The sequence below is a fragment of the Sus scrofa genome, chromosome 11 (assembly GCF_054392235.1).
Source record: "Sus scrofa isolate SSC_HxYL_T2T_F1_AM1 chromosome 11, Sscrofa_HxYL_maternal_Yorkshire_Landrace_v2.0, whole genome shotgun sequence".
Lineage (NCBI taxonomy): Eukaryota > Metazoa > Chordata > Mammalia > Artiodactyla > Suidae > Sus > Sus scrofa.
In genome coordinates, this window is record NC_139393.1 from 65,369,851 (window position 1) to 65,380,680 (window position 10,830).

At 35.6% G+C, this 10,830-nt stretch overlaps 2 long non-coding RNA genes across 5 annotated transcripts in view; both read left to right on the top strand.

Moving 5' to 3' along the window:
* LOC102164643 (uncharacterized) overlaps nt 1-10,830 on the top strand; it is a 1,014,431-nt gene that overhangs the window by 158,224 nt on the left and 845,377 nt on the right. The gene's annotated exons all lie outside the window — the stretch shown is intronic.
* The window catches only part of LOC110255841 (uncharacterized), a 233,609-nt gene that overhangs the window by 149,659 nt on the left and 73,120 nt on the right, over nt 1-10,830 (top strand). For all 4 annotated transcript variants that reach the window (XR_014820103.1, XR_014820104.1, XR_014820101.1 and 1 more), the window contains exon 2: nt 5,652-5,780. This is a non-coding gene — a long non-coding RNA (uncharacterized LOC110255841). The remainder of the gene's footprint in view (nt 1-5,651; nt 5,781-10,830) is intronic.

The following is a 10,830-nucleotide window of genomic DNA, read 5'->3' on the forward strand; positions in this document are numbered from 1 at the left end:
GCTAGATCATATGGTAGTTCTAGATTTAGTTTTCTGAGGTACCTCCATACTGTTTTCCATAGTGCTTGTAGCAATTTACCTTCCCACCAACAGTATAGGAGAGTTCCCTTTTCTCCACACCCTCTCCAGCATTTGTTATTTGTGGGCTTACTAATGATAGCCATTCTGAATGGTATAAGGTGGTACCTCATAGTTTTGATTTGCATTTCTATAATAATCAGTGATGTTGAGTATTTTTTCATGTGCTTGTTGGCCATCTGTATATATTTGGAGAAATGTCTATTCAGGTCTTTTGCCCATTTTTCCATTGGGTTGTTGGCTTTTTTGCTGTTGAGCTGTATAAGTTTGTATACTTTAGAGATTAAACCCTTGTCTGTTGCATCACTTGCAATTATTTTCTCCCATTCTATAAGTTGTCTTTTTGTTTTTTTGGGTTTTTTTTTTTATGACTTCCTTTGCTGTGCAAAAGCTTGCCAGTTTTATTAGGTTCCATTGGTTTATTTTTACTTTTTATTTCTGCTGCCTTGGGAGACAGACCTGAGAAAATATTCATAAGGTTGATGTCAGAGAATGTTTTGCCTATGTTCTCTTCTAGGAGTTTGATGGTGTCTTGTCTGATCTTTAAGTCTTTCAGCCATTTTGAGTTTTTATGCATTTTTATGCATGGTGTGAGGGTATGTTCTAGTTTCATTGATTTGCATGCAGCTGTCCAGGTTTCCCAGCAATACTTGCTGAAAAGACTATCATTTTCCTATTTTATATTCTTGCCTCCTTTGTCAAAGACTAATTGCCCATAGGTGTCTGGTTTATTTCTGTGTTCTCTATTCTGTTCTATTGGTCTGTATGTCTGTTTTGGTACCACAGTCATATATACATACACACACACACACACAAATATATATATATATAATTGCCCATAGGTGTCTGGGTTTCCTGGTACCACACTGTCTTGATTACTATATCTTCATAATATTGCCTGAAGTCTGAGAGAATTATGCCTCCTGCTTTGTTTTTGTTCCTCAGAATTACTTTGGTGATTCTTGGTCTTTTATGGTCCCGTATAAATTTTTGGATTGTTTTGTTATAGTTCTGTGAAATGTCATGGGTAAAATTTTTGCCTGATCCCAAAGAAGAACTCTGGGGAGTTGTTAGAATCTGGAGTTGCTCTGAACTGGGAAAAAGGAGCAGGGGCTTTAAATCTCTCACCCATCAGTGTTTAGGTAAATGGTACATGCGTATGTGTAATGGGAGGGAAGGGGAAGTTACCATTTCAAGACACTCCTCTTCTCTCTTTATATGGGAGATATGCGCTTCTGTAGTTTTGGGGCATTTTTGCTAAAAAGAGCCATTGCTACCATGTATTTGAAGACAAAGTACACTGAAACCCAGGCACTCAAAAATGGAAAAAAAAAAAAAAAGAAAAAGAAAAAGGTGAACTGAAGCATCTTCCTGGGGTCCAATTATTATTATTACGTGTTTATGGCAGAAGTGGGACTGCTGACAATTTATAGGACAAATAGAATTGATAACCTTATTGCAGGGAAAGAAGATTCTTCCTTGAAGTTTGACACCTTTGACCTTCATTCTTTTCATCCAACTACTCTTGCAGGGCAGAACTGAAGTTCTATTTACAACGTTTTTGGAGAGTTATTCTTCAGCTTTTGCTTTAACATTTCCAGAAAGAAAGAACTCAGTGTTTCCTGGGTTAGTCACTGTTAGAATGAATCAGTCTCCTTTTGGTTTGTTCAAATTATTGGGCTCTTATTCATTCCCTTGTTCACAGGTCACAAGGGGTTCCAATTACCAACTAGAATGCCTTCTTTTTAGTTTTTTTTTCCTCCTTCCTTTTTTCTTTTCAAAAGAGAAACTCCTATAGTTGTGCTTCTTTATGCTTCCCTGAAGTCAAGCCACAAGCAATTACAATCTTACTAGCTTAGCTTGCATTTTGTTACAGATCACTTAGTCTTCCAGTTAAATACTTCACATACCACAGTGTACTTATTTTTTAAGTGTCTTTTAGCCCATGCTTTTTAAAGATAAATAAGACTATTCTGTGACCTGAGGGTTATCTTGCCAGTTTTCCCATCACTCCCAGACAAACATTTTTTCATCATATCTAGACTCTTGCTGATTGTGAACCTAATCAAAGTGAGAAAATGAAATAGAGTTTCCTATTCTTTCCAGTGACTTTCTCCTGCTGATGAGAGTTCCCTTTTGTGGTCTTTGTTGTTGCTATATGCTGGGCAGAAGATGGAGAACAGAAAGGGAATTTAGGAGGTGTTGAATTCTTCAAGAAAAGAAATAGCATCTGCATCAATTTAGTTGTTATTAATTCATATATACAATTTCAAATGCTACATAATGATGTGAGTTTTTACATATCCCATAAGTTCTATTTAAGGAATATTTAGGTTATATATATTCTTCTATTTTTCATATATATATATATAATGATTTTTTTATTTTTTCCATTATAGCTGATTTATAGTGTTCTATCAATTTTCTGCTGTACAGCATGTTGACCCAGTTACACATGCATGTATACATTCTTCTCACACTATCATGCTCCATCATAAAAGACCAGACATAGTTCCAAGTGCTACACAGTAGGATCTCATTACTAATCCATTCCAAAGGCAATAGTCTGTGTCTATTAACCCCAAGCACCCCATATACTCTTCTTTTTAATTCTATGTTTCTGAGTTTCTCTTGTGATTATTGTGTATTCACTTTCTAAGAAAAATATTTGAGTTTCATCTCCCCTAAATTTATCAGCCTTAGCCCTTAACACAAATCTAATGTATGGATTCTGAACTCTTAATTTTCCATCCAGTGGCTATCAGTTTTGGAAATTCATGGTTATCCTTCTGGAAACAAGAACTTGTAACTAAGAAGAAAAGTCTGTTGTAGGGTGCTCCTCAAAGTTTTCCCACAAAATAATGGGTATTAACTGATCATAGCTTATTTATGAAAATGACCCATTTCCTGTTTTCTAAAATAGATATAATTCTGAGATGACAGACCAGAGTTATATTCCCTATCATGTATCATACATAGTGTCTGTCATATATTAAATGGTCAGTAGTTATGCAATAAATGAAGAAATTAATGTTTTTCAAGATAGTGATAAGAATTTTCTTAGTGTATAAGATGTTAAGTTAGTTTTCTTAGTATATAAGATGTAAAGTTAGGTTATTTATTTGAGCTTTTTCTTGTTTCCTGAGGAAGATTTCTATTGCTATAAACTTCCATCTTAGAACTTTTGCTGCATCCCATAAGTTTTGGGGTGTTGTATCTTTGTTGTCATTTGCTTCTAGGTATTTTTTAATTTTCTCTTTGATTTCTTCAGTGATCCATTGGTTGTTTAGTAGATGTTGTTTAGTCTCCATGTGTTTGTGTTTTTTGCAGTTTTTTTCTTGTTGTTGATTTCCAGTCACATAGCATTGTGGTCATAAAAGATGTTTGATATGATTGCAATTTTCTTAAAGTTACCAAGGCTTGTTTTGTGGCCCAGAATGTGATCAATCTTAGAGAATGTTCCATGCGCACTTGAGAAGAATGTGTATTCTGCTAATTTGGGATGGAATATCCTATAAATATCTATTAAATCCATCTAGTCTAATGCTTTTTTCAGGGCCTGTATCTCCTTATCGCTGTTCTGTCTGGATGATCTGTCCCATTGCTGTAAGTGGGATGTTAAAGTCCCCCACTATTGTAGTGTTATAGTCAATTTCTCCTTTTAAGGTTGGCAACAGTTGCCCTATGTATTGTGGTGATCCTATGTTGGGTGCATATATATTTAAAATTGGTCTATCTTCTTCTTAGATTAATCCTTTGATCATTGTGTAATAATATCCTTCCTTGTCTCTTAAAATATTCTTTATTTTAAGGTCTATTTTGTCTGATATGAGTACTTCTACCTCAGCTTTGATTCCCATTTGCGTGGAGTATTTTCTTCCATCCTCTCACTTTCAATTTGTATGTGTCCCTTGAAGTGTTATTTGTTTTGTTTCTTTTCCCTAGCTGCTTTCAATATTTTTTCTTTATCTTTAATTTTGGTCACATAGATTAAGATGTATCTTGGGGTGTTCTTCCTTGGTTTTTGTTTGTTTGTTTGTTTGTTTATGTGGTACTCGTTGTGCTTCCTGGATTTGAGTGAGTGGTTTCTTTCCCATGTTAGGGAAGTTTTTGGCTATTATCTCTTTAAATATTTTTTTCTGTCTCTTTCTCTTCTCCTTCTGGCTCCCCTATAATACAGATGTTGGTGTGTTTAACATTGTCCCAGAGTTCTCTGAGACTCTCTGCATTTCTTTTCAATCTTTTTTTCCTCTTTCCTGTTCCATATCAGTGATTTCCACTAGTCTGTCCTCTACCTCACTTATTCGTTCTTCTGCCTCCTGTATTCTGCTGTTTGTTGCTTCTAATGAATTTTTTACTTCAGTTATTGTATTTTGCATCTCTGCTTGCTTAAGTTATTTTTGTTCTTTTTTTTTGTCTTTTTGCCATTTCTTGGGCCACTCCTGTGGCATATGGAGGTTCCCAGGCTAGGGGTCCAGTCAGAGCTGTAGCTGCCAGCCTACGCCAGAGCCACAGCAATGCGGGATCTGAGCCACGTCTGCGACCTACACCACAGCTCATGGCAACGCCGGATTGTTAACCCACTGAGCAAGGGCAGGGATCGAACCCACAACCTCATGGTTCCTAGTCGGATTTGTTAACCACTGTGCCACAATGGGAACTCCTCTGCTTGCTTAAGTTTTAAATCTTGTATTTCTTTGCACAGTATTATCAATCTTTGCCTCCAGTTTATTCCCAATGTCTTGCATCATCTTCAGCATCATCAGTCTAAGGTCTTTTTCCTGGAGACTGATAATAGACAATAGACAATAGAGTTGAAGCCTCTCTTCTGATTTCTGCTCCCCTTGTGGTTGAAGTTGGTACAGGGGCTTGCTGTAAGCTTCCTAATGGGAAGGACTGGCACCTGCCCACTGGTGGGAGGGATTATTCCTGTCTCTCTGGGGGGTGGGGCTTTGTCTCTGCATGAGATTAGAGGTGGCTGTGTGCCTTGGGCTGTCTTTAGGCAGCCTGGTTACTGATGGGTGGTTCTGTGATCCCACCTGGATTCTTGTTTGACCTGGGGCTTCTCAGTGCTGATAGGTGGGGCTAGATTTTCTAAAAATGGCCACCTCTAGAGAAACACACAGTGAAGAATATTCCCTAGAGCTTTGCCTCCAGTGTCCTTCACCTACAACAAGCCACAGTCACCCCCTGTTTTCTCAGATCTTCCGAGAACTGTGGTCCCGTCCAACCCAGATTCCTGTGGAGCCTCTGCTTTGCTCTGGGACCCAGTGCACATGAAAGCCTGTGTGTGCTTTTCAAAAGTGGGGTTTCTGTTTCCCTCAGTCCCATGGAGCTCCTACACACATGTCCCACTGGCCTTCAGTGCTAGATGCTCTGGGTGCTCTTTCTCCCATTGCCAGATCCCCAGGTATGGGGACTTGACATGGGGCCCAGAACTCTCACTCCTGTAGGTGAATCTCTGTGATAGTTACTTTCAAATCTGTCGGCTTCCCAACCAGCAGGTATGGGGTTGTTTATATTGTATAATCTCCCCGCCTATCTCTTGATGCAGCCTTCTCTTTGTCTTTTAGAGTACGATATCTTTTTGAAAGTTTCCAGCCCATTTGGTTGATGGTTGTTCAGCATTTGGTTGTAATTTTGTTATTTTTATGAGAGAAGTTGAGCTCCAGTCCTTCTATTCCACCATCTTCAAGCCTATAGTAAGTCTAAATTCTTTTTATTCCCCACATAAACTAAATGCATGTATTTTGTTAGTTACTGATTCATTTCTATTATTATCAAATATTTTGGCCATACTGTATTTCTATTAAACAGGGAAACTATGGGATATTTATAATTGGTGGGAGTTTAAAATTTAATGGTATTACATTTAAAATTGAAATATTTAACAGTTTTCAGTATCTGATTTTTTTACATGTTTTTATGTTTATAGACTAATAAATGGGAGCATAGAATGCTTTGTCCTGTGCACTTTTCATTTTAAAGTATTTCTTGGAGTTCTCATTGTGTCTCAGTGGGTTAAGGACCTGATGCTATCTCCATAAGGATGTGAATTCAATTCCAGGCCTTACTCTCTCTCTCTCTCTCTCTCTCTCTCACACACACACACACACACACACACATATATATGTATATATATATTTAATTTAGTGTTAAGTTTAAGCCTTTTAAGTGGTAAAGTACATTTGTTTTTTTAGACATTTCAAATGTTGGCTATTTCAATAAATAGCACGTAGTCTGGAATGAATAGAAACCTGAAGGGAAGAAGTTGCAGAGTTAGTTATCAAAAGAAAGAAGCACACTGAATATGCAAAGACTTGCTTTGGGAATGACTGTGGGAAAATGTTACATGATTCAGCCCTGTAACTACACTTGCAGAGTATAAGGCTTTGTGCATAATGAAGTGAACCTAAAATTTGTCATGATTTTCATTTGCTTCCTAATTCTACAAATATTAACTCTGAGCTTGTCATATGCAAGATCCTTTTGCTGGCATGTTGGAGAATCTCTAGTAATAGAACAAGAAAGTAAGGCATGTGGGACCCAGTATCTTTTGAGAAACATGGTGTTGTTTTATGTATATTTTAGCTTCCACATCATGCATTATCTCATAAAGAAACCTAGTAACTATCCAACACTTTAGTGGAAGATTTCAAAAACAAAGTAGGAGGATTACCAACAATAACAGCAACAGAGGTGTTTACAGGAATATTCTTGGCTATTTAGTGAAATCTAGTTTGAATAAATTATGGGATTTAAAATGTTTGACAGAGCTGATGTGCCAGATATAGTTCTAAAAATAGAAGAGTGTACTAGAAACATGAGACCCTTAAATTCAGTGATGGTAACAGGTGCTGATTTAATGAAATACATTAGCATGTTAAAATAAACAAACCTAAACATAGTCAGATGGATAATGAGCAACATCTTTATTTACTGAATTCCACAGCAAAGACTGAGACATCAGAGAAATGTACCTTTAAAATGAGATGTGTAATTTCAGAAATGCTATTTTAGCTTTTCCAGATTTCAGAATGTAGTTGCTCTATTTTTTTGTCTGCACAGTTAAAACATAAACAGATAGTAAAATTGTTTCTATACTTGATCAAAATAGAATTTCAAAGTTACTGAGTAACTATGCAAAGACCCAGAGAGCTCAGACCCATAAGCATGGCAATGTTCTGCAGTGGAGTTTCAACAAATAACCAGATGAAACCTCTTCCCCAAGTTCAATGTCATGTCTTCTAACCAGTTTTCACATGAGAAATGGTAGAAACATTTCCCTAGTAAGACTTTTTTTTTTTTTTAGCGTATAGAATACATCAATGTTTGGAGAACCCCAAGTAGTATCTACTACGGGTGTGAGAGAGTTATCTTTTTTTCTTGAGAGTTTTAGGAGAAGAGTTGAATGTTCAGGGAGATTGTGATTATCTGATACTAGTGTGGAATGAAAGCACTTCAAATTAGTACATTTTCAAAGATGAGACTGATAGCTCCAGTGAATTCACACAGACTATGTGTGTGGAGCTCGTATAGCCTGGAGAAAGTACTGGGGAGTAGAAACTTTGGTAATGAATGGGGAAAAAAATGGAAAAGATAGTTGCTTGGGTTAAACAAAAGGAAATTGAATTTTGCAATGACATAAGGGAATATGCTGACCTTAATGTTTTCAAAAGTCTTGAATGTGTTGTTTATGGACAACTTAAAATAATTGATGTATACTCTTATAGTTCATTCCTTAATATCTTTTTGGAGCCAAATAAAACCCTACTGGATCTTTCTGTGATGTGAGGGTTAAAGAAAGCATTTACTTTATCTCTTCCAGGATAAATTGTTGTAAAAATAAAAAGACACAGGCAAGTATAACAAAACTGAAGGAGCAGACGTGAAATAGATAAGTCATAAATTCAGCTAGGTGATTTATAATTTTTCATTTGAAGAACGACTTCAAACTTTAGCAACAATAAAAAGAAGGGGATGAAATCCACTAAAAGAAATGTTTTCTAGTTCACTTTGAAAAAATGTTATGTTTCTTAGCTTTTCTAAAACATTGCAGATTTCTGGATATCAGCCTAGATAAGTAGGAATCAAGAAAAGGTGTGTTGGAGTTCCCATTGTGGCTCAGTGGTTAACAATTCCAACTAGGATCCATGAGGACACAGGATCGATCCCTGACCTTACTCAGTGGGTTAAGAACCCAGTGTTACCGTTAGCTGTGGTGTAGGTTGCAGACATGGCTCGGATCCCATGTTGCTGTGGCTGTGGCTGTGGCTGGCAGCTACAGCTTCGATTAGACCTCTAGCCTGGGAACCTCCATGTGCCACAGGTGTGGCCCTAGAAATGGCAAAAAGACAAAAAAAAAAAAAAAAAAAAAAAAAAAGACAGACAAGGTATGTTAGAGAACTAGTTTTTGAGATGAATCTAAGAACTGAAAACTATCAGAATTTCTTGTTTATTATTCCGAACTGTTCTCCATCACTTAGCCTCTTTTTGGACATTGTATTAACTTACCTCTTCCCTGTTGGCTCTTTCTATTAAGCAGATTTAGATGCTGAAATAGCTAGGTAAAAATAGCTATCTTTAGCAACTGTGTTGTTATTCCCCTTGTCTTACTGTAAAGGAAAATAAAATAGTACAGTAAGAGTAAGTTTTAGAAACTCCCCTATGCTTCCTTACTGACTTATATGTATCTTTGCTTCAAACATAACTGAAGAAAAAGAATCAGTTAATGGATTGGCTTTTCTGTTTCAGTAAAAAAATAAGTCATTGGGGTTCTGATGAAGATTTCTTGAATCTGATGATTGCTTTGGATGATATGGACATCTTAATATTTTTTTCCAATTTGTAAACATGAGATGTTTTTGAGTGCACTTTAATTTTATTCATTGATCTTTTCTAGTTTTCAGTGTGTGAATCTTTCACCTTTTTTATTAAATTTATTTATTCCTAATTAGTTTTTATTCTTTTTGATGTTATTGTAAATGGAATTTTAATCATCTCTTCAGATAATTTGTTGTTGGTGAATAGAAATGAACTGATTTTTGTATATTGATTTTTTTATCCTGCAACTTTACTGAATTTGTTTTATTTTGAAATTTTGTATCTGTTTGGAGTTTTTAGGGATTTCTACACATAGGATCATGTCATCTGCAATGAGAAATAATGCTACTTCTTCCTCTTCAATATACCTAATTTATTTTTTGTAGTTTACCTTGCTTCCTTTTTCTTACCTAATTGCTCTAGCAAGGACTTCCAGTACTATGATGAATAGAAGTGGCAAGCATGGGCATAGTTACCATATTCCTGATCTTAGAGAAAAAGCTTTTCATTTTTCACAGTTCGGTGTAATGTTAGTTGTGGCCTTTATAATGTTAAGATCAGTTCCCTTTATACCTAGTTTGTTGAATGTTTTATCATGAAAGAGTACCTTATTTTTTCAAATCTTTTTTACATATTGAGATGATTCAGTAATTTTTATCCTTAGTTCTGTTAATGGAATGTATCACATTTCTTAAATTTGGATATGTTGAACCATTCTTGCATCTCAGGGATAAATCGTCACTTTTAATTTACTGTTAAATTTGGTTTGCTAGTGTTTTCTTTTATGAGGAATTTTGCATTATTTAGTCTGTTATAAATAAAGTGGTTAAGGTGTATATTTTAAATTGAATCTAATAAAACTGCATTTTAACTGCTTTGTTTATGCACTCACTATGCCTGTCTTTGTCAAAAACATACATCATAAATAATAACTATATTATCTATTTACAGTTGTGTGCTTGCTATTCCTTAAAACTCTATTGGCCTGGATAGTACAAATATAATGGGCAGGATTTATAACTCTTAAGTGAAAACAACCACCACAAGAAGATAGGAAGATACATAAAATGATTAAAAGATACACAGTATAGTTCACTTCAGATTTATATGACTCAGACTCTGGTTTGGTAAAGAAGGTTTTCCTTTCGTTTCATTTTAATTAGTTACATTATTCTATCAAGTGGTGCTTTTTTTGGTGGTTGACATATATGTAAATGTGAAGTTGCTTCATTCAGTTATTTCTTCAGTTAATATTTTCAAGTTCTCTACCTGTCAAATTGAAACTTCCCTGAAATGTAACCCATACTATGCCTGTACAAAGTAGAGTAGTTTTTCAAATTTTATGAGACAATTTATGTATAATGCTATCAAGACAACACTCTCCATAGTAAATAGTGTGCCTGTGTTCATTATTTAAAATAGTATCTTTATTTGAATATTTTAAGTAATGTGTAATTTTAAAATATGTCAAGAAGCATATGTGACTACAAGTCATATTTTTCCCCATTAAAGTCTGACCTGAAATTTTTTTATTAATGAATTTATTACATTTATACAATGATCATCACAACCCAATTTTATAGCATATTTTAGAATAACTCAGTAATATAATTATGAAGTGGAGGAGTTCCTGTTGTGGCTTAGTGGGATAAGAACCTGACAAGTATCCATGAGGATGCAGATGTGATCTCTGGCCTCGCTCAGTGGGTTAAGGATCTGCTATTGCTGTGAGCTGTGGTGTAGGTCACAGACGCAGATCAGATCTGGTGTTGCTGTGTCAGAGGCTTAGGCCAGCAGATGTAGCTCTGATTTGACTCCTAGCCTGGGAACTTTCATATCCCATGGCAACTCTTCTAACTAATACATAATCTAGTGCACCAAGGAGATAATACTCTCTAAAAGGAGTAAACAAACATCAAATGCCATAGT